We start from the raw sequence: 21,971 nt of genomic DNA on the forward strand, positions 1-21,971 counted from the left end.
ATGCCTCTTGTCTTCAAAATAGCTGCAGATACCTTTAGACGTAGGAGAAATCAAACAAAACAGAAGAGAATAGAACCAATAAAAACAATGATGACAATAAAGGACTTCAAAACAAGATAAGATAAACAAGATAATCCAAAATGGCTACCATATTCTATTTTGCTGTCTTTGAAGTAGCTGCCCAGGCCATTGGGCATAATAAAACCACACAAGACAAAACAGAATAAAACCTAACCAAGCAAAACAATGAAAATGGTACAGGACTTCCAAACAAGATGATAGGGAATTAACAGTGGCTACCACCTGCAGAAGGAGAGCCCCATAGGTGCTACATTGTTATCCTCTGAATAGGTGATCAGACCACTGGCCCTAGACCTGCAAAGTCAGAGAAACACTAAACACTACAAGCACTAAATTGTACCCCAGTAATTATTATCACAGCCTGTGTGTTTTATTCTTTTTAAAATAAAAATAAATAAAAAATCAGAGATAAAGCTCAGTGCTCCCTGAATACAATCTCCGGAACTACAAAAAGCAAACCCAAACCAAAACCCAAATCAAACCAAACTAAACTCCTCCAAACCAGAGCCACATAAAACCCAAACAATAACAAGAGAACCTAATCTAGGACAGCAGCCCTAAGCCTGTTTTGCACGGTGAAGCAGTCCCCGTGGCTATACTACAGATCGCCAGCAGATGGCACTGTGGCCACAGAAATGGCAGGCACTTGGCTGTTGGCCGCTGTTCTCAGAAATCCACCCTGCTAGATGCTTCTGCTTCAGAGGTGAGCTGCTGGGATGAGCATGTGACCGCGTACATGTCTCCCAGGTCATGCCCGCTGCCTCGTGCATCTCCTCATGCCTGCTTTCATATCCTGGTAGGACTCCAGAGAACCTGCCATAACTTCTAGGCTGGCAAGGCATCCGGATGACGGTGGCATCAGGGCCATGCAGCCAGCTTTTGGAATTGTTCAAGGAGTCCTGGGACAGCCACCTTTGCTTTGAGCCACAGGTCCTGTCCTGCTGTCCCACAGCGGCCTGGAGCCCTGAGCTGTGTCCAGCCCCGCCCTTCTCAGCAGCCTGGGGTATGCATGGAATGGGGTCTTTCTCTCCCTCCTCAGGCGCTGGGGACCACTGAGGACCCTCCCTCTGCTTTCCTGCACTTCCTGTGGTCGGTGTGCGGAGGAACAGGTCGGGACTTGGAGCCCAGACCAGGGCCCATTCCTGGTTCTGCCCCTGGCCAGAGGGGTGACCTTGGCCATGTACTGAGTCTGTCGGTTGGTTTCCTGGCCAGTGAGAGAGACTGACCCAGGATCACGGGCCAGGCATAGCCCCCTCCCATCTGGTGCTGGGCCAGCAAGGAGCCGGTGTCTGCAGGAAGTGAGGTTCCCACAGTGGAGCAGCTGTGTGAGGACGGCCAGGAGGAGCGGTGGGGCCAGGGCTGCGTCTTGCTTTTAGCTGCTCAAACCTCTGTGTAATGTGTCTCTCCTCCCTGCCCGGCCCCATCCAGTGCAACCCAGGGACTGGGGGGCTGTGGGCACCAGAGGTTTGCTCCTGCATTAAAGAAGCCGTGATTTAATGGAAGAGACAGAACTGAACCTACACAGAACAGAGTTAAATAATAAATATGAGACAAAGTACAAGAGATGTCAGCAGGATTCATGATGAATGGCCCAGTGGTCAGGACAGACGGGAAGTGCTGTGAGCCACCCAGATGAGTGTGTGGGGCTCAGGGCGGCCAAGCGGGCTCTGGGGAGGGGAGGCAGAGGAGTTGACCTATAAGGACCCCAGCTGCGTCCTGCACCTCACCTGCCCCATTGGCTCTCATGGCCCAGGCCTGGGCTGCATTCCAGAGGTGCTCCTGCTGAGTCCACGGCTCAGGGCAGGAAGGAGGGACCAGCTGGAGGAGCTTGGCCCCCTGCCTGGGTGGTGTCTAGAATCCCCTGAGGCCACCTGGAGTCTGACATGGTTCTTGACCAGGGTGTGGTTCTAAAGATGGCACTGTGTCCATCGACAGAGGGCAGCGAGTGAGCCAAGGACATGCTGGTCCCACTGAGGTCATAGGGGAGGTGTCAGTAGCATCAGAACCGGGAGCTCATGCCCTCCTTTGGGACCCTGGGGTGGGGAGTGTGATGGGAGACATCACCTCTGTCCTAATGTCACCTTGGAGATACGTAAAACTGCCCTGAGACTGTGAAGGCCCCTGTGAGCTCCATCTCCTGATGAGACTCCACTGGCACCTCCAAGAACTGTGGGCGCTTGCTCTCTCTTATCCTGAGGCAGAAGACATCTGGGGTTTGGGGTTGCCATGGGGTGGCATGGGGTGAGTGACAGCTTCACCTGGCCTTTCCCCCTTCCGGAATCTGGACATCAGTGTGGTACCCAGTGTGGCCAGCTCTCTAAGCCCGTCTTAGGACTGGGGCCTCCACCTTTCTCCCCGAGTCCCCTCTTACCCTCGTTCACTTGGGCTCCTTGAGAGAGACCTCTAGGCTGCAGGAAAGGACTCAGAAGCTCCCAAGTGGCTCACAGGTGCTCCCCTTTCACTGCTCACTCTGGAGCAGCTGGGCTTTGTAGTTTCCATTTGCCAGGGAAGCTGCTATCTTGGGAGGCGCCCTCCCAGGCACTGGCTGGTGGCGCTGGTCCCAGAGCGCTGGCCGCCTCTCCCTCCCTGCCTGGGCTCCATTCTGCTGCCCTGCCCACAGCCTTGCTCGGCTGTCCGCCTGGCACAGAGGACGCCTGCCAGCTCTTCTAGGAGGGGTCCTTGGGCTGGGACAGTCAGTCTGCTCCCCCACGACCCTCCCCCACAGCACAGAGCGAAGCAAGCACTCACTTAGATTAATTAATCTGCTGCCCAGCCTGCTCCTCCAACTTATCTTTTATTCATGGACGAGCAGCATTCTCCGCTTTACCAGGACGTGGGCATCAATATTTCATCTTGCTTAGCCTGCTAGCACCCAGCTCCCTCTCTCTTGCTTCCCACGGGCTCTAGGACCCAGAAGCTGGGCGTGCTGGTCGACCTGCAGACCTAGGATGCCAGCCGGCCTCCTTGGGCCCCTGACCTGTCCTCCATGCCATCCATCGCTGGCAGAGCGGGGCCCCAGCCAGGTGCATTTCTGAGTAAGTGAGCTGGAGAGGAAGGGAGCTGGGCTTTGGGGCGGGGGCTCAGGGTCCAGCAGGGCTGAACTCAGTGGGGTGGGCTGGGGCTGGCCTTGGCACATCTATGCCAAGTGGTCCCAATGGAGAGGAGGGTTATGAAGTGCCCCGCATGGGCCCTGGCATGGGCCAGGTACTGATTTTTCTTCCTCCTGTGGACCAGATGTCTTGCTCACTTTTTGTCCCTGTACCTGAACACTGAAGTGACCACAACTGTCAGGACCAGGGTCACTTCGACCTTCTCCCCTTCCCCACCCACAGACTCTCAGGCCTCTCAGTGTGTGCTCAGGACCCCGAGGGCTGGACTGCACATCTTGGGGGGCTCCTGGGCCATGAGGGCCTCCTGATGGGGCTCAGAGCCCTGAAATGGGGTCTGAGTGCAGGCGTGTGAGTGTGAAGCGGAAGTGTCCGAGCGTGTGCTGTGCCTGTGCCAGGCTGGAGTGGGGAGAGGATGGGAGTGTTCTTCTGGGGGGTGGGGCCCTAGCTTCCATCAGATTCTCAGCTGTGTCCACGAGGTCACAAACCACTACGTCCTGGGCAGGTTCGATCTCTCTTTGATAGGAGGGGAGGAGAATCAACAGGGTCATGCTACCCAAGAGGCCATCTGTACGGGATGTGAGGAGTGTGGGCCTCATGAGTGTGCTAGTGTGCAAAGGTGTGTGTGTGCATGTGCATGTGACAGAGGGTGCACGTGTTTGAGAAAGGAAAGTGCCTGTATGCATGTATGTGTACGTGTGTGTACATGTGTGTGCATGTGTGTGTGCACATGTGTCTGTGCATGAGTCCTGGGCGGGCACAGCGGCAAAGGAACTGCTTGCTGTCCTGTGTGGGGGCCTCGTGCTGGAGATGGCCTGGGATGCGGGCAGTGATGCCCACCTGGCCTGCAAGGGACTGGGCACTGCTCTAGCTCTCTGCTGCGTTGGGGGCCCGAGGGGCCCAGCTGGCCAGGACTCGTCTCCTGGGGACCTGCTTTGGCCCTGGCTGTGTAGACGGTGGGGTGGTGTCAACCCCTCCTCCCCAGTGGCGGTGCTCGGTGTGGAGGCTTCGGACCCACCTTACAGCTGCTGCCCCCGCTGCTCCTGGGAAAGCCCAGTCCTCACCGTGTCCACCCAAGCCCACAGCCCAGCTGCTGTGCAGCATCGCGCTGCCCCTGTCTAGGCCTGCACTTAGCTGAGGGGCACCAGCTGCCCAGCTGGGCGTGGGGCGTGGCCACTGCGGCCTGTGCTTCTCCCTCCTCCCTGGGCCAGTGCCCGGCTCACTCCCTGCCCTTTCAAGTGTCTGCTGAGAGGTCACCTCCTGCATGAGGCTCCAGCCCACCCCTCCCTGGAATCTTTTGTTTCCCTTCCACACTTGGTCTTCTAACACCCAGACTCGTCAGCTGCCTGTGTTTATTGTACACTGTGTCTCCTGCCAGCACAGTGAAAGTTCCCTGAGGACACGAGTTCTATATTTTGTTTACCAATTTGTCTGTAGAGCGCTTACTAAAGATGTGTGTGATAAATACTGTAGCGTAAATGAATGAATGAATTGCCTACCACACTCCTCAGGGCTTGGCCAGGACAGTTCATGGATTTTTTCCCCTCAGGCCAAAGTGCCAGAAAAACCTTAACCTGTGTTGAAAAACTGATGTTCATTCATGCATTTACTGGTCTGTTTACTGAGCACCTACTATGTGCCAGGATCTGTTCTAGGTGCTGCTGAGACTATAATGAACCAAGCTGGCAAACATGCTGTCTGTCTCCCAGGTCCTGAGACTGTTGTCCTGTTTTCCTTTCTGGTTTGGCTGCTCCTGTGCCCAGAGCTAATTTAGTGAAATTTTCTGAGTTTGGAAATCTCTCCTCTGATCACACCTATTATCCTACTTTTCTTCTCTGTATCTCTTGATTGCTTTTATAGGAAAGGGACATTCTAATGCAGATGGCGGAGCATCCGGTGACCCGACCCCGGACCTTGGGGAGCCGCTGGGGATGAAGTCTCTTGGTCTCTTTCTGAAATCTTTCTGGGTCACCATCTCTGGCCCTTGCTTCTGTCTCTAGACCTGCTTTCTTGCTGGTGAAGTCCTGTCAGTCTAGTGTTTGGGTGAAATTGTCCATTAGATATTTAGTCTTATGGTAAGAAGAATGAATATTCTTTTTTTTTTTTTTTTCCGGTACCGGGGATCAAACTCACGACCTTGCGCTTATGCCGCTGAGCTAAATCCTCAGCCCCAAGATATTCTTTTAAAATATTTCAAAACCTTTTGGCAGCAAAATGCGCCCAGGTTACTGCTACAGAGGGATGTGTGTGCTGGCGGGGTGTGGGTGCATGCAGGCGGGGATGGCCTGTGTGCATGTGTGTGGGGAGGAGCTGGCTCTGGACAGAGGGTCCCCTGAGAGGTGGCAGGTGTCTTGCATTTGCAGTGCTGTCTCCATGCTGCTGCTCTCCTTCACAGGTCCCTCTGTGAGCAGAGGCCGTGCCATCCCTTGGCGGGCTGCCCTCGCCTCCTCTCTGGTGTCCCCTTCTGGTCCTTTGCTCTCTGTTACCATCACAGTGGCTAGGGTGACCCTTGTCACCTGAGGCTTAGTGCCTTGCTGGGGTGGATAGGGACCGAGGAGGCAGCAGCCGTTGGCACAGGGGACCCGAGGTGAGACTCCAAAGGCACGAGGAGCCAGGTAGACTAACACCAGGCCGCGATGGGTCCGGGCGGCCGGCTCACCTCCCTTCTTGGTCTGGGCTCTGGGTCAGGGGCTGGGGGGTGGAAAGCACAGGGGAGACCTTTGCCTGTGCAGCCTGGGGTTCTCACTCTGGTCCCTCACCCCTTTGTTCCTCGTCTCCTACTCTTGCTGTGCCCATGGTTTAGGAAGAGGGATTGAGCAGCTATCTGGTCTCAGGCCTTTGAAGAAGTTAAGTAGCTGCTCAGTGCCTCAGTTTCCCTGCTGCATATTGGAGATAACAGTGCCTACTGCAAAGGATTCCTGAAAGGACCAGCTAACATGATAAAGAATTCCCAGGACCGTTTGCATCTCTTCTGCTCTCAGGAAGTGTCACGGCCATTGCTGTCCCTTGGGTAATGATAAGGAAGCTCCTTGCCCCCCTTGCCACTGGGAAGACGGGCCCAGGAGAAGTGATTCTGATCAGGCCCGGAGCTTGGGTCTGACTGGCTTCCTCTCCAGGGGTGGCCCTCTGTGATCTGCGCAGGTGACCATCCGCCGTGGCATGATGGGGGTAACTGTGTGTCTTGCCCCCGCCCTGAGACCTGGAGGCACCCAGAGGGGGATGGGCACATTCTTGGGAGGAGACAAGGGAGCCTTCAGGTTTGCCCCAGCCTGCCCTGCTCTCTTCTGCCATGGGCTACCCTGAACTGCTTTCCCTAGTGGCTCTGAGGCCTGGCCCCGGCTGGGGGCTCCCGGGGTACAGCCTGTATGCTGGATGGGACCTTGGTGCGGTCACAGCCCCCCAGATATGGCCTTCTCTGATTTGTCCAGGCCTCTGCAGACCTCAGGAGAGATAAAACCTGGTCTAGGGAAGGGGGTAAGCTTCAGACATAGTCTCATTTTTTACTAAGATTGTGTGTGTGTGTGTGTGTGTGTGTGTGTGTGTGTGTGTGTGAGAGAGAGAGAGAGAGAGAGAGAGAGAGAGAGAGAGAGAGAAAAGATGAGTAAAAAATAACCCCATCTTGGCTGAGCTGGGGAGAAAGCAATTTCCTTCTGAAATCTCTTTTTCTGATCCTGGAAAGATGCAATTGGAAAATGTCCTGGTGGCTTTAACTGAGAGCTGGGGTGGCCAGATCGCCCCCAAGGCTGGGGGTGGGGGTGGGAGCAAGGAGGGGCCAGAGAGGGAAGGGACCAAAGCTTTGCAGGCAGTTTAGGTTCCAGTCCCAAGGACAAGCAAGCCAGAGAAACGGCGAGAGGCGCCATTAGGGTACACGAGGCTGAAGCACTAGGCGGTGGGGCTGAAGCACTAGGCGGTGGGGACTGAGCAGACAGGAAAGGGAGGCCTGAGGTCCAGTGGACAGGGACCCCCAGAGGGGTTTTCTGGGGCCAAGACTGAACCTGGCTGGGTGGAGACCCAGTCCTGGAGTGTGTGTCCCAGGAGGCCCTGGGGACAGAGGCTTGAGTCTCCCCAGAGGGCTGTGACTTCTCAAGCCCTTGCTGGAAAGGCACCTGGACCATTAGCAGGTGCCTTGGGGGCTTGGTCAGAGCCTGCAAGAGAAGAGGCTGGTGTGGGGTGGCGAAGGGACGGGGGCCAGCCTCGACACTTTGAGGTTCTTTTCCTTGTCTTCTGAGCGATTCTCTAAGTTCCTCAGAATCTCCTCTGCAGCCCTGCAGCACCCTCCTGGCCCAGCAGCCACGGCGTGAACAAGGACTCCTTCCTGGGGAGCAGCATGGTCCCCTCAGAGTAGGCAGGGCTGGAGACTAAGACTCAGCCTCTCTAGGATCCTCCCGGGACTAATCTTTTCCTTTGACCTCAGGGCCTAAGCATCCTCCAACTAACCCACCAACCAGCCACATCTACCAGCTTACCAACCAAACCGTCGCCCCACTCACCAGTCCACCAACCATGAGCCAACCTGTTGTCCTATGCCTGGGCATGCCACTAACCAGCTCCCTTTCAAGCAATGTGCTCACCACTTCACTAACCAGATAACCCATCCACCAGCCAATCTGTTAACCAACCAACCCACTAATCAACTTACTCTTCAGCCAGCCTGCCATCCCATGATGGAGCCTATCAACCAACTATAAAGCCACCTAGTATGCCACTGTCCAATTGCTGGATGGACACTGCAGAAAAGGTTTAGTATAAAGACTGATTGCCTGCTGCGACAGAGGCTTATCTACCTTCTCCCTTTAGAGTATAAGAATAGAGCTGAGGTTGTGGCTGAGTGGAAGAGTGTTTGCCTGCTTGCAGGGCCTCTCTGCCTTCTTTCTGTCCCTCACACTTCCCAAGCTGAGATCCAAGCATCATCAGTGAGGGCCCGGCCCAGGCCCACTGGTGGTGGACAGTTGGCTGAGGGGCCGTGCTGGTGGCAGACAGGCTGCCTTCCGGGGTGCTGCCTGCACCTCACTGCAGGGCTGGAAAGAGAAGTCCTTTCCTCCTGCGATATCGCTTCAGCTCCTCTACTAACAAAGCTGAACAGAGGCAGGTGGCGAGGAGAACCGTTTTCAAGGCCCAGCTCCCTTATCACCGACTGGGCAGCGGAAAGCGTATTTGAAGCTGAGAGGCCTCAGGTAAGGACTTGTCAGCGCCCACTGCCCTCCACTCCGCCCGCGCAGCCACCCTCCATCCAGCCTGTGTCCACCACCAGCCCTTCTGCCTGCCTGGCAGCCGCACGGCAGCCTGGTCTGCTCAGATGTCAGCCTGTTCTGAGCTTAGAGCAGTGAGGGACACAGCAGTGGAAGAGTGGCCTGTGCCTGGAGGACAGATCTTTGGGAGTCACTTATCTAAAATAGGCAGCGTACACGACCTGTGCCTACAGCCAGCTGCAGATCAACAAGGACCTGCCGCACAGGTGACATCCCTCAAGCCCCAACGAGGAGGCGGCAGCACGCTCTGATGTGAATGGTGGGAGGTCACTGCAGCCTAATGGCATGGAACGGCTCCATGGAGGAACGTTTTCCAGGCTTTGAAGAATAAGCAGAGTGGAGATTTAGATTGGCAAAGGGGAAGAGAAAGCAACAGGCACTGAAGAGGACCAAGTATGGGAAGTCACCCCCATGACAGGGTCGCTGTGCTGAGGGGGCCTGTCACACCGGCTTCTGGGGGCTGCAGGGAGCCAGGGTCCATCTTGTTGTGTTTTGTCACAGAGAGGGATGCTAATCATACCATCGACTCCTTTCATGCTGTCTGGACAGGTTGCTATCTGTGGAGTTCTTCTTCATCAAGGGCCAAACTGGAATAAAAATAAAAGTCCACCCAGTATTAGCAGACATGTGAAAGAACTTCCAGTCGGATCAACACGAAGCTCAGAACTCAGTGCTCTGTAGGTTTTAGGGAAGAGAGAGTCACATCCATCCTGGCTCACTGAAGTCTTGACCTGCACAGAGTTGGTGGATAGCTGTGATGACCCTTCCTGACCTTGAGAGTTCTCTGTGGCCAGGTCCACGTGCTCCTGATTCCTATCAATGACTCTAGTGCCGTTAAGCGTCCTGGAATAAAAAATCTGACTTCAGGATCAATTGATGGAGATAGGTTCTCCAAACATTTGCCGGCGAAGGTAATTAAATTCCAATAGAAGGAGTTGGAGCAGTTGGTGACGACCGGCTGGTGGGGGCAGTGTGCTGGCGCCGGGCTGCTGAGCAGTGAAATCACAGGCGTGTGCAGCCCAGAGCTGGCAGCGACACAAAGGAAATTGGAGCAGTCAAATATTTCCCTCCTCGTTGAGTTCCATTTACATGTTTATAATAGAGGTTCTTAAGGCCCTAATGAGAAGGCTGCTCATTGCAGGGAAGAGGATGATTAAGGCTCTGCCAGACGAGATCAGGGACAGGAACAAAGGCCTGTTAATTACTACAGAGGGACAGGAGGACAGCCAGGCCCGCTTGCTGTTTGCCCAGAGCCTCCCGCAATGGTGTCTTCCTGTTCGCCCAGTTCACCTTTACCCTGAACGCAGGTGACTTCTGGGGAAAGCGTTGGCTAGTTCAGCAGGGTAGACTTAGCGGCTCTGGGCCATTCAGCTCCTCTCCCGAGGGAATAATTTCAGGCTGTACCCGTGGCACAGGCAGATGCATCATCTGGAGTCGCCTTGTGCCTAGCGAGGAATTAGAGGAAACTGTGTTCCTTGACTGCGTGTCTACTTCCTGAGCTGCGAGGAGGCAGCAGCATGGACTTCCAGGCTCTGGAAGGGGCATGGCAGTCATTCCCTGCCTCTACTCTGATCAAGACTTCAAGTCAACACCATGGAGTGGCTGATAAAGCCTCGCTTTCCAGCCTTCGGGATGCCCAGGAGACACGGGTGTACCTCTGGAGAGCCAAGCCGGAATTAATCGCTGGCTGTGCCTTTCCATACAAAGGCAGAGGGTTCTTGTCAAGTTGGTATCAAGGTTCTTTAACAACCAGAATTCATGATAGGCTGAAAAAAGTATAAGGTTTGGGCCATCAGACAAACCTAGGTTCAAAACCCAGGTCTGTAGCGCTGTCCTGTACAGTTTATTAACCTCTCTGAGCATCAGCATCTTCATCTGTATGTAAATGGGGTAATCTCACCTACCTCTCTCTGGGTTGGCTTGATGATCTACAAGGTGACACTGACCAAGCCTGGCACATAGTAGGTGCTCTGTGCATGATGATGGTCACCTTCCCCTACTCCAGTGGGGCTAGATTAGTGCATGGAAGTTGAAGACCCTGGAAGCCTTCATGACCCACGACGGCATGGGCATGAATGCATGCAGTATCTAGTGTCCTTAGGCCACTCTTTTGGGACAAGTGTCTGGGAATTTGGAGGAGGAAGGGCCTGGGGTGAGTGCACTCCCTCCTTCAGGACACAGGAGATGAAGGGAAGACAGAAAAAGTCCCAGGTTTAGGAGCCCCCTAATTTTGCCATGATGAGGACTTGGGAATAAGAGAGGATATGTACAGCAGGGTCAATCTGGCAGTCAAGAGTGAAATCTGAACATTGTTAGGAAAATGATCATCTTGTAAAGGTCCAACCAGAAGTTTCTCAACTAGAACCCAAGCTGAGAGGCTTAGACTTCCTGGTGGATACGGTGCCACCTTATTTCTCTGAACAGTGAGTCTGGGGTGAATGGGATCAGTGACCACGATGTCATGAAAGGAGCTGGGGATCTCGGCAGCTTCCCAAAGCGCTTCCCTCGGAGCTGTCCGAGGTGCTGGTCCAGATCCCACCCAGCAGGGCCTGGCAGGTCCTTTCTGTCCTCTCCCCCAGCCGCTTGTCTGTCCTGCTTGCTACCTGGCAGCCCCAGCCCACAGCACTGACCCTTGCAGCAAGCCCCAGTACCTCTGAACAAACCAAGGCTAAGAATGACTTTTAGCTCCCAGTTTAGTGCGGACAATAACGCAGTCCAATCTGCCTGTATTTTAGTGCACTTTAACCAGAACTCTAGCCAGAACTCACACTTGATCCGAAAGCCTCAAGCCTTCCCTAACCATCAGCATCATTTGCACTCTCAGCCCCAGGGTAGTCTGAATCTGAACCCTTGTCTTAACCTCCCACTGAACCTGGGCTCTGAAGGCTTGGGGCCCTGTAAGGAATTGGCTCCTCCCTGCTTGTGCTTCTCTCCCTCCTCATTATGATCATGTGGCAGGCACTGGGGATGGGAGGGGCATCCTATCCTGTTCCTGTGAAGTCTTCCCATTCTCATCATCAGAAGGAGGATCCCAGGCATGAAGGGGAATATTGTCCCTTTCCTCCTGGGGCTGATTCCCTGGGCTTCACACTTTATGAGACAGAGAGGGGGTGGGGAGAATGGCAGCCAGAAGAAGGTGTGTGGCATTCCTGGGGGACCACAGTGAGCCCCACATGTCTCTTTGTCTGACCCCGTATCCTCCACTTCCTCCTCCCTTGTCCCCTTCCTCTCTCCCACAGACACCGTCTTGGTCCAGGCTGTACCTGGCCCTGGCTGCAGCCCTGCCACCCCTTCTCCTTCCTTGGGAGGATTACATCGTTGAATCATTGAACCAACCCAGGGAGCAGCAGATTTCTGTGATCACAGCCAGAGGACCGTCCCAAGGCACTCACAGGGACTGTCCTCCCCAGGTATGTGCGCTGCGTCCTCTTTCCTGACAAATGCCTCCCAACCCCTCTCCTTGGCTCTCTGGCTCATCTGTTGTTGGGGTGGACATATCATATGTCCACACTGAGATGCTACTGAAACTAAAGGGATCGCTATGAATGATTATGCGGAGGGCAGCAGGGCGTAATACCAGGATGTCCTCGGTGGACCCCTGAGACTTTCCCTCACCACCCTCAGCTCCTCAAGGTCCTGCCAACTGCTGGCTCAGGTCCTCCAACAGCTGTCTGGGCTTGAATGCGGGGAGGGGGAGGTGAGCCCAGCCCAGCTTCTGCTTCTGCTTCCTGCCCTGTGTCCTCTGCCAGGGCACCTCTCCCCTCCCCTCCCCTTCCCTTCCCTCCCCTCCCCTCCCCTCCTCTCCTCTTGTCTCCTCTCCCCTCCTCTCTTCTCCTCTCCCCTCCCCTCCCCTCCCCTCCCGTCCCCTCCCCTCCTCTCCTCTCCTCTCCTCTCTTCTCCTCTCCCCTCCCCTCCCCTCCCCTCCTCTCCTCTCCCTTCCCCTCCCGTCCCCTCCCCTCCTCTCCCCTCCCCTCCCCTCCCCTCCTGTCCCCTCCCCTCCCCTTCCTGTAGAGTGGGGTGATCATTACTGCTCTGCTCATCTCCTAGTGAGACAGAGAATAGGACAAACAGACACACTACATAAATGTGGCCCTTGGAGTTACCGTTCTAATTTCTCACCCAAATTTTGAGCCCAATTTCTCACATTTAATTCCCGCCCCCCTCCTCAGCCTTCTTTCCCAGTGGTGAGCATCTCTCTTCCTCCGAGGTCGCCACCATTCTCAGACAGAGCCTGCACCCAGTACCGACTACTCCTTCCCAGCCCGTGTCAGTCATAGCCACCCAGTTCCCAGCAGGGGAGATGGCATCTTTCCTCTCTGCTGGCCTTGGCACAGCCCTGGGCACCCAGAGGAATTTCGTCATATTGATTCCATGTTGATGTCACTGGTTCTCAAACTTCAGCATGTATCAGAATTGCCTGGTGGGCTCGTTAAAATCCAAATTACTGGCTCAACTCCAGGTTCTGACTTAACAAATAAGGGATGGGGCCCTGAGAGTTTGCATTTCTAGTTAAGTTCTTAGGCAATGGTGATTGCTGGTCTTGGGATCACACTTTGAGAACCACTGTTGATCTCAGAACCAAACCAAACCAAACCAAACCAAACCAAACCAAACCAAACCGAACCGAACCGAACCAAACCAAACCAAAGCAAACCAAACCAACCCAACCCAACCCAAACCAAACCACCCTTTCTCATCCTTCCAGTCTGAGGGAGTAGAGGAGAAAAGCTGGTCTCATAGAAGGGCTGAGAGACGGGAGATGATGGGATCAACACTTCAGGCCTCCTGGAAGCAACAGTCCCTCCCCCATCTCAGTGATAGCCTCAACCTGGGCTGCAGCATTCAAGTTGAATCTGCATGGCACAGTTAGAGGAAGGGAGCCAAGGAGGGTGGAAGCTGGGGAGGTGGCCGCATATTTCATGCTGTTCCTGGCTTTGAAGGTCTTGGGAAGGCAGGCACCAGGCAGGACAGGGATGACAGCCTCATTGTAGTAAGGATGGAGAGATGTACCCTGCCAGGGCTCCTCAGAGGACGGGAGCGTAGAATGGGATGGGCAGGGAGAGGTGGGACAGGGAGGGCAGGGAGACAGGGAGGGCAGGGAGACAGGGAGGGCAGGGAGAGGGGGAGTATCCCAGACCCAGGACCTCCTGGAACTCACCCTTCTCCCCAGCATGTAGGAGTGGCGGTGAGATTCTCCATGCCTGAAGGATCTTCTCCTGCTGCATCTAATGGCCTGTCTCCGTCCCTAAGGGCATCTCTGGGATGGAGAAGTATCTCAATATCTGCAGAAATGTGAAGTTCTGGGGTTCCTGAAATTGCCCGCAGCTGAGCTCCGGTGGTATAAGGGGCCTCAAAATTGCAATAGAACAATAATGGCTCATTTCTGTTTGGCTTCCCATCTCCTCCCACTTGCCCCACCCCCCATGCCAGCCTCCTACAAGCAAGGCCAAGGCTGTTTCTAAAAGGCTTATAATTGAGGGTTTGGGTGGAATCTCTTAGCTTAGCTCTCTAAACAAGCCCCCTTTCCTCTTAGTTTAGGTCCATGGACCCAGGCTCAGCACAGCCCTGATTAGGAATTTAGCATCTGAGACCCACAGTGGTGGGAAGTGAAGGAGGAAGGGTTTCTGTTCAGAGACAAAGTTGGCCTGGGGATCCTTTCTGGGAGCAGAGTGCGGTGTGTGCACAGGCTCAGCGCCTCCTGTTCACCAACCCTGAGCTGACTGCAGTGGCAGCCATGACCCTTCCGGGCTCAGCAGGGACCTATGCCAGCCTCTGAAGGGTCCCAGCACCATTCGGAACCTGTACCTGTGTTTTCTTGCTCAGAAACATCATTTTCTCAATCTAAGATGGTGCGGAGGGGCTTCTTGGACAGAAGTCACACAGCTGCAGGTGGGCTCTGAGCTGCCCCAGCCCTACCCCATGTCTGGGTCACATTTGCCCTCCAAATGACATTTGCATCCCCAGAGTGGGCAGAGACCTGGGGGGTGGGACAGGAGGAGGCTGTACACCTGACCCTCAGTCAGACAGATCCAGGTTCTTGTCCTGCCCGGTTTCTAAGGGTTGGGCCTTGGCCAAATCATTGGCCCCTGCAGCTCCTGGGCTTCTGTGTCCTGAGAATGATAGGGGTCAATGATATGGATTTCATAGGGCACCTCGAATAGCATCTGTGAGTGTCCAGTGATGGTTTGTGTCAGACCCTGGCCTTGTCCACGCAACATCTGTGTGTTCCCTCACCCCAGCAGGGCATTTCTCCTCCAGCCCACTCCAGGGGGAACCAAAGGCCAGGCCTAGAAACCCCTCCCTCAGAGCAACTGGAGTGAACCTTCAATCCTGATTAGCTCCACTGGGCTCCCTCGTAACCTTTTCATTAGGAAATTATGCTTAATAGAAATTGTTCTGACACCTCTCAGGAGCGTTTCCCTGTACTTCATTGCCATGGGGAGGGGGCCAGGTAGCTGACTGCTCTGAGTCCCGGTTCCTTAGGAGAGGGACCTGTCCTCTCCCCTCCTCATCTCTAGTCCAGCCCTTGCAGTGTGGGTGGAAGGGACACAGGACAGAGGTGTTTCTGCTTGGCATCCCCAAGGAGAGGCAGGCCAGCTGTGGATACATCTGGATGGGCCCAGCCTGCTCCCAGCACCCTACCCTGGGTATGACTTGGGAGTACCCAGCTGTTGCCAGTGATTCTTGTGTGTCGATGGTGCTCCCGAGTTTGTGTCATCCTCAGACCATCTCCAAATGTAGAGAGGGGTGCAGTGTCCCCAGCTGCTGTGCTAGACAGGGAGAGTCTAGGGCTCGGGGCTCCAAGCCTCTCTTCTGCTACAGGCACTCCTGGCCACTCCTTTCCAGCAGAAGCCTTACTGGATGGGTCCCGCTGAGGCTGCTCCTGCTGGCCTTTCCTGCCCTCTGCAGCGAGGCCAAGGCAGGGTAAGGACGTGTCCTCCGCTACAGAGCCTGCCAGGCCTGCATTCCCCTGCTGGGCTGGGGCCGAGGAGGACAGAGACCTGATGGGATCTTTCTTCTTTTCCATCTAAGCTGTCTGGGGCCTTGGGACTTGCCTCCCAGCACCTCCTCGTCCCTGCTCTAGCTCTGGACAGTCCTGTGGTGGCCAGGGGTAGCCGCACGTGCTAAGGGCTGGTGGAGACTCGCTTCATCTGCCTTGTCTGCCTCTTACCTGCAGATCTGACAGCTAACTGCAAAGAGTGTCCTTGCGTCCCTCCTGGGGGGTCCCAGGTTGCTGCTGGGAATCTTGGTGCCTTGGGTTTTCTGCTCATAAAGGAGTCAGGCTTGTCAGCCTGTAAGAGGGGATAGGGAGCATGGTGGCCAGAACAGTGCTTTCCTGGTGCTTTGAGGTCTGGGCCATCCTCGATGCCCCTGAGTACTTTCTCACCCAACAACTGGTGAGACCCCTCGGCCATCCCACTATCCAGAGTCTGAAATCAGCAGCAGCCTAAGCTCTCCCGGCTGTATCACTCAGTGGTGTAATTGTGCAGAAAAAATGTATTAAAATGCAAAAAACTCAATTGTACTTCTTTATGTTAAATTTCTTCTTCGCTCTATCTTCCTTTTAATTTTTACAAGGTTTTTTTTTTTTTTTCTCTCTCTCCCCCTCTTTTAAAGAGGAGAACTGGGCAGGCAAGGAATCATCTCAACTCCCCTATAAATCTCCAAAATGAATACTTAAATTCGAGGAAAAAATACATTCTTACACCTTTAATTTCCCTGCTATGAGGTATAATGAAAAAGCCTGATTATTTTTAATTCTTCCCTTTAATAATTCAGTGGCGGAGTGATTTAAGACTAGGATTCATAATTACCTTTCTGCTTTCTTGGAGTTTGAATAGAAATGAGAGCTCCGGCGACTGAAATGGATTGCAACAGGTTGCTGGGGGTTCAGGTCCGATGTCAGCCGGTGGACTGTCTCTAGTGCCTGTAAGATGTGAAGTCCGGACTGGACACGGGCCCAGGTGGACAGTGGGGAAGGTGCAGTGCTAGCATTGCAGGGAACTAGCTGCCAGAATAGTAAGGGGGAAGTCAGCATGGGTGTGGGGTGACCCAAGTATCCTGAAAGGCACGCATTGGTGAAAAGCGGCCATCAGAAAACTCTTGATAGCTGGGCGCAGTGGTGCACACAGTAACCCCAGCACTGGGGAGGATGAGGTAGGAGGGTCGTTGCAAGTTCGAGAGCAGCCTGAATTGCATAGTACGACTCTGTCTCATAAAGATAGAAAGAAAATCTTGAATGCAGTAATGAATAATAATCATAATATTAAGGATAGGAGTTACTGTTAACTGAGCAAATACTATGTGTAGTGCTCAGTGCTTCAAAGTCATTCTCTTTCCTGACCCTCACATTAATTTATTCTACTTCAGGGAAACCAAGGCTCGGGAGGACTGGACAGGCCAAAGCCAAGGAAGATGGCAGAGCTGGGGTGTGAGCTCAGTCGTGTCCAACTCCAAAGCCCCCACTGCCCTCTGCCGACTGAGGCCCCACATGCTGCCTGCGTTCATCACCCAGACACTGCGCCTGTCTGCACAGGACTCCCAGATCGAGGCAGATGTGCCTGGTGATCTCAAGGAGACGTGGACAGGGCCCCCCAGGCTGGGGCAGCCGGGTTCTGTCTCCTCCTGCTCTGCTGCCCACTAGCTTGCAGACCCCGGCTAATCACTTTCTGAGATTCAGTTTCCTATCTGTAGAGTAGAAACTGACTCGGTTGATAGGAGCTCCGCATATGAAAATGCAGGTGGAAAATGCCTGTAAACCCTAAATGGCTCTAGAATTATTTGGTGGAAGAAGACTTAGGCTGTTTCCATCCTGCCCCACCGCCTTTTTTTCTTGCTGCCTGCATCCCCAGACTTCCTACCAACACCCAGTTCAGATTTACCTCCTCCTCCAGGAAGCTTCCTCCAAGGGAGGATTGACTCCTTCCAAGGTACATTGTCCCAGCTGCTTCCTGCTTTGGGTTTCGCATTTGAGTCCTTAAATTCTTTGGGAGAGCACCGGTATATGCATCCAAGCCTCCTACAGACTGTTATGGCACAGGGCAGTGCCTTTGTTCCCTCCCCTCTTTCTGAATGCTCAGACCTCTGGCCCTGCATTCAGGCTGTACCGCATCAACGGTGCAGGCTCACTGGCTGGGTGGAGATGGACACTGAAAACCTACAGATAATCCCCAAACCAAGAAGGGTGGTACAGGGCAGCGGATGTGTGCGAGGGGATGAGTGCACACATGTACCCTCTTCTGTGTCTGCAGCTGTCACCTGAGCTTGTCTGCAGCGGACACTGTACCCAGCATTTATTTTATAGTTTATCGAGTGCTTCCCCGTATGTTAAACGATATGGTTCTCAATAGCTTCCACTAGGGAAGTGGCAGTGGTAGGGGCCCACTGTCGCTGCTCAGAGCAGGACAGAGTCCAGCCTTGCCCACCACCCCTACGACCCACGAGGAGCCCCGGCCTCTGCCTCCCTCCGAAGCTGTGGTGCTCACCGGAGGTTCCTAGGGCGGACGGGGAGCACTGGAGTGTGTGCCAGGGAGGCCTCACCGAGGGGGGAAGGCGACTTCTGAGGGTTTCAGGACTCCCCCAGAAGCATGTGCTTGGAGCAGAGCCACCCCAAGTCCGGCAGGAATCTAAGCTGTGACCCAGAACACACTTGCGATTGGTCTCATTGAGGCCATGGGGGCTGGGCCTCCTTCCTCTGGAGTCATGGTGCCCTTGGGGGCCTGAGCAAGAAGAGAGGGGCTGGAACCCGAGGAGGGGTCTTGAGGACCTCTGCCCAGCCTGGGCGGCCCCTTCCCTCCTCCCAGTACTGCTCCCCAGAATGAGGCAGCAGCAGAGGGGCCCTCAGAAACACTTGAGGCCTGATTGGGCGTAAGTGTCTGATAATGACTCCCATCAAATGTCAAGCTGCGTGCTGCGGCTCCTGGGGCTGATTACTCCCCCTGGGAGGGGGTGCAGTGGGGGAAGTCTGATCCTGGATGCTTCTCCACTGTGGAGATCCACCCCAGGCTGGTCGGCAAGGCAAGGCAAGGCAGTTCTCCTGGCTGGGCTCACCCTGCACACAGCTCCAGGGCCCGCCCTGCTGAGCACTGCCTCTGGCTGGAACTGAAGGGGCGGGGCCGAGACAAGCACTTCCCCAAAGCACTGCCCCACCCAGGGCCTTGCAATGGACAGAGGAAAAGGAACCTGGACTGGCTCTTTGCAGAAAAGGCAAGGTTCTGGGGAGCACGAGCCACCGAGACTCGATGACTGTGACAAAAGTGTTTCTCAGGAGTCTCTGGGTTAGCTGAGTGAGACTGCTGGTCTGGGCCTTATCTCAGAGCTGGCTCTCTGTCACCTCTGCTGTGTTCTGTTGGCTATCACAAGTGCTGCAGTTTGGATCTTGAATGTTTCTTGGAGGCTCATGGGCTATGTCACCACAGGTCAAAGTGACAGAGCCAAATAGTCAGGGTTTGAAACTTCTGAGACTCTGAACCAAAGTAAACCTTTCTTTTCTTTAAGTTAATTCTCTCAGGTATTTTGTCAGAGTAACAGGACGCTGACTAACACAGCAAGTCACAAGGCAGTTTAGATTCCATTGGAAAAGAAACAGACTCCATTTCCTCCTGGGAGAAGCTATAAACTCCCATCACCAAGGGCTGTGAGTACCAAGAGATGGACTTGGAGAATATCATGATTGGAAAATAGTTTGAGTGTCCCTTGAGGGTCCGGTTGCTGGAGGCTTCACCCTCAGGGTAAGACAGCAAGTGGACAAATACTTATAAATCCTAAAGTGCTGTGCCTATGTCCCTTGCTAGAGTCACAGGCCTCCTTCGTGACAACAGGCTTCCTGGGAAAAACTGTCCTGTTGTCTTGGGGACTTATGGATTTTGTTCATTTCCGGTAATAACTAATACTAGGCTTTTTTAAATTATTAAGTAATTTCTTCTTTGGAAGAAGAAACATCAAAGAGTTTGCTGAGTTAGACTTGTGGCAGAGAAAGTTCTAGAAATGAAGTCACGGTCCTCCAGGGCAGGAGGCTGAGGGCACTAAGTGTCACTCTGAGTGTCTGAGCAGTTCAGAGCCAGCCAGTGTCCCCGATCCACTCTGTGTCCCAAGTGTAGATGCTAGTGAGTGTGCCTCAGCTCTCGTCCTGCCTCCACCGGGAAGGTATTTCACTGCACACACACAGACACTGCGCCTGTGACCGTGTGGGGTGGGGGCAGAGCGACGAATGCCAGTCTGCAGTTGGCTGTCATGGTTTGGTGTCTGACCTGTGCCAGGTGAATTACAGAGAATCATGGCTGATAGACGTGTGGTAGAGACTGAGCATAGCCCTTCTGCTTCCGTGGCTGTTACTGGCCCTAACACTGCCTGGGGATCACTGAGTTCCAAGTCCAGCAGGAGCAGAAGATGCTGAAGTGGCCATGAAGGTTGTGGGTAGGATTCAGATTAGATGAATCAAGAACTTCTTCACTTCTGTGAGTTGTAACAATAACAACAATAATAATAACTGACTTCATCAAGCACTTACCACGTGCCAGGTACCACGCTAAAACTTTCACAGACTGTATCCCATTGAGAGATTGACGGTAACTTGCTCAAGGTTCCCCAGCAGGTGAGAAGGTGAGGTGGGCCTGAATGCAGGTGGCCTGATGCCACCTGAGGTCTGACGCTCGTTGCTAAAGCCACATCCACTGCCTTCTGCCTTGGGCCTGTCCAGGTCCCTCTGCCAGGTGGGGAGGGTCGCTGCCAGGGGACAGGAAAGTGCACTGCCTTATCCATGGAAGGAGCAGCTGGACTTTGTGCCTTCCCCAAGTGGAGCAGTGTACACAGAATAGGTGCGTGAGTGGAACATGTCTGGCCAGGCTCTACCGTGAAGGAAGGATGCATCGCTCGGGTACCCAAGGCCATTAGCCCCCTTCCCACATGGGGGCTGCTCTCTGGCTGTTTATCATGCCCAGGGTGTGGAATTGATTCCAACAAGCTTGTCCATTTCCTCCAGAAAGAGTGCAGAGTAGGGGTATGTGTTCAGGGACAGACCTGGGTTGGTAATACCTTCCATAGGGGCATTTTCCCAGGGGCCTTTGGAACATCCTCTGCAAGGATAGGGAGCTGTCCAGGGTCGCCTGGGGCTGGGTGGAAAAAACTGAGACAGTGTGAGCTGGAAGGAAGGCGTCTGTACGAGGCAATCTGTCAGTGAGGTTAGGGACCTAGGCAGGGTTCAGAGGGCACATCTGTGGTATTGTAGGGGGGCATTTAATGGGGCCATTCTGATGGGGACTGTGGGGCCTGGAGCCCAGCCTAATGTCTCTAGAAAAGACAAGGACAAGGTATGGGCCATTCTCTGTGTATATTGCTCAATTCAGAGCCAGGGTTCTACGGGTTTTTTGAGGTCCAGTAATGAAGATAATGGTAATTATTATCAACAAATACTTAGCACCTGTTATTCTGTTATCCTCCAGGTTTCAGATGAGACCTGGGATGTAATGATAGAAAAGATGTGGTCCAAAGTTCAGAATCCAGAGAAAGAGAGAGAGATAGAGATAGATAGATAGATAGATAGATAGAGAGAGAGAGAGAGAGAGAGACAGAGAGTTATTTGGGGTGCTGCTGGTGACTCACATAGAGGGTCATGCCCCTGTGAAGTCTTCCAAAATAGAGTCATGAATACAGTCATGAACAAAGCGTTTGGGAGGAATTCAGGCAGGGGACACGCAGGCTGGGTCATCAGAATGAGTGTCACTCAGCAAGGAGGGGCACACTCCTTCAGCCAGTGCTATGGTCTCAATTTGCACCCCCAGCTGCCCCAAACTCATAATTAAAATCCTAAGTCTCATGGTGATGGTATTTGGGGTGTGGTCTTTATGGGGTGATTATATCACAAGGGTCTGGTCCTCACAAATGAGGTTAGTATCTTTATAAAAGAGACCTGAGGGAGGCTCTGATCTTTCTACCATGAGAGGACACAGCTAAAATTGCCATCTATGAACTCAAAAGCTCTTATCACACACCAGATATGCTGGGGTCTTGATCGTGGACTTCTCATCCTTTGGAAATATGAAAAATAAATTTCTGTTGTTTATAAACTACTTGGTCTATGGTATTTTGTTATAGTAGCCTGAGCAGTCTAAGATAGCCAGGGTCTGTAGCTATAGCAACAGAAGCTTACTCTGACCTGGCTAAGCAGAAAAGGAATCTGTTAGAATGCCGGTGCCTCATACAGCCATACAGAGGGCTGGGGAGCCAGATTGCAGGGTAAGGGGCAGGCTGGTGCCCACTGCACACAGGACTGACCCAGTGTGACACCCACAGCAGTTACTGCTGTCTCCTCAGGCACCAGAGGAGCCTCAGCTCCCCTGTTGCTGCTTGCTGAATGAACTTCTGGGCCGGAAACTTAACCTTGCTGTCCCATCTGCCCTAACAAGCCAGAAGCCACCATTTCCACCTTTGCTAGCACAGTGGATTCCAAGCATCACCTCCTTACACTTCCTGATGAGTGAGTCTGCTCGGTGGAACCTGAGTTACGGATCTGTGCTCCAACTGCAGATGTGGCCGG

The 21,971-nt window shown here is 53.8% G+C and overlaps 1 long non-coding RNA gene across 1 annotated transcript; it reads left to right on the forward strand.

Moving 5' to 3' along the window:
* Positions 1–2,678: 2,678 nt before the first annotated feature.
* Positions 2,679–21,501, forward strand: LOC111757647 (uncharacterized). The gene is made up of 3 exons (XR_002791950.2): positions 2,679–3,116; positions 11,677–11,847; positions 16,808–21,501. It is a non-coding gene; the product is annotated as an uncharacterized LOC111757647 (long non-coding RNA).
* The last annotated feature ends 470 nt before the right edge of the window (positions 21,502–21,971 follow it).

The sequence above is a fragment of the Cavia porcellus genome, unplaced genomic scaffold (genome assembly GCF_034190915.1).
Source record: "Cavia porcellus strain 051 isolate PalLab524CR breed Dunkin Hartley unplaced genomic scaffold, mCavPor4.1 scaffold_9, whole genome shotgun sequence".
In the NCBI taxonomy this organism is placed as follows: Eukaryota; Metazoa; Chordata; class Mammalia; order Rodentia; family Caviidae; genus Cavia; species Cavia porcellus.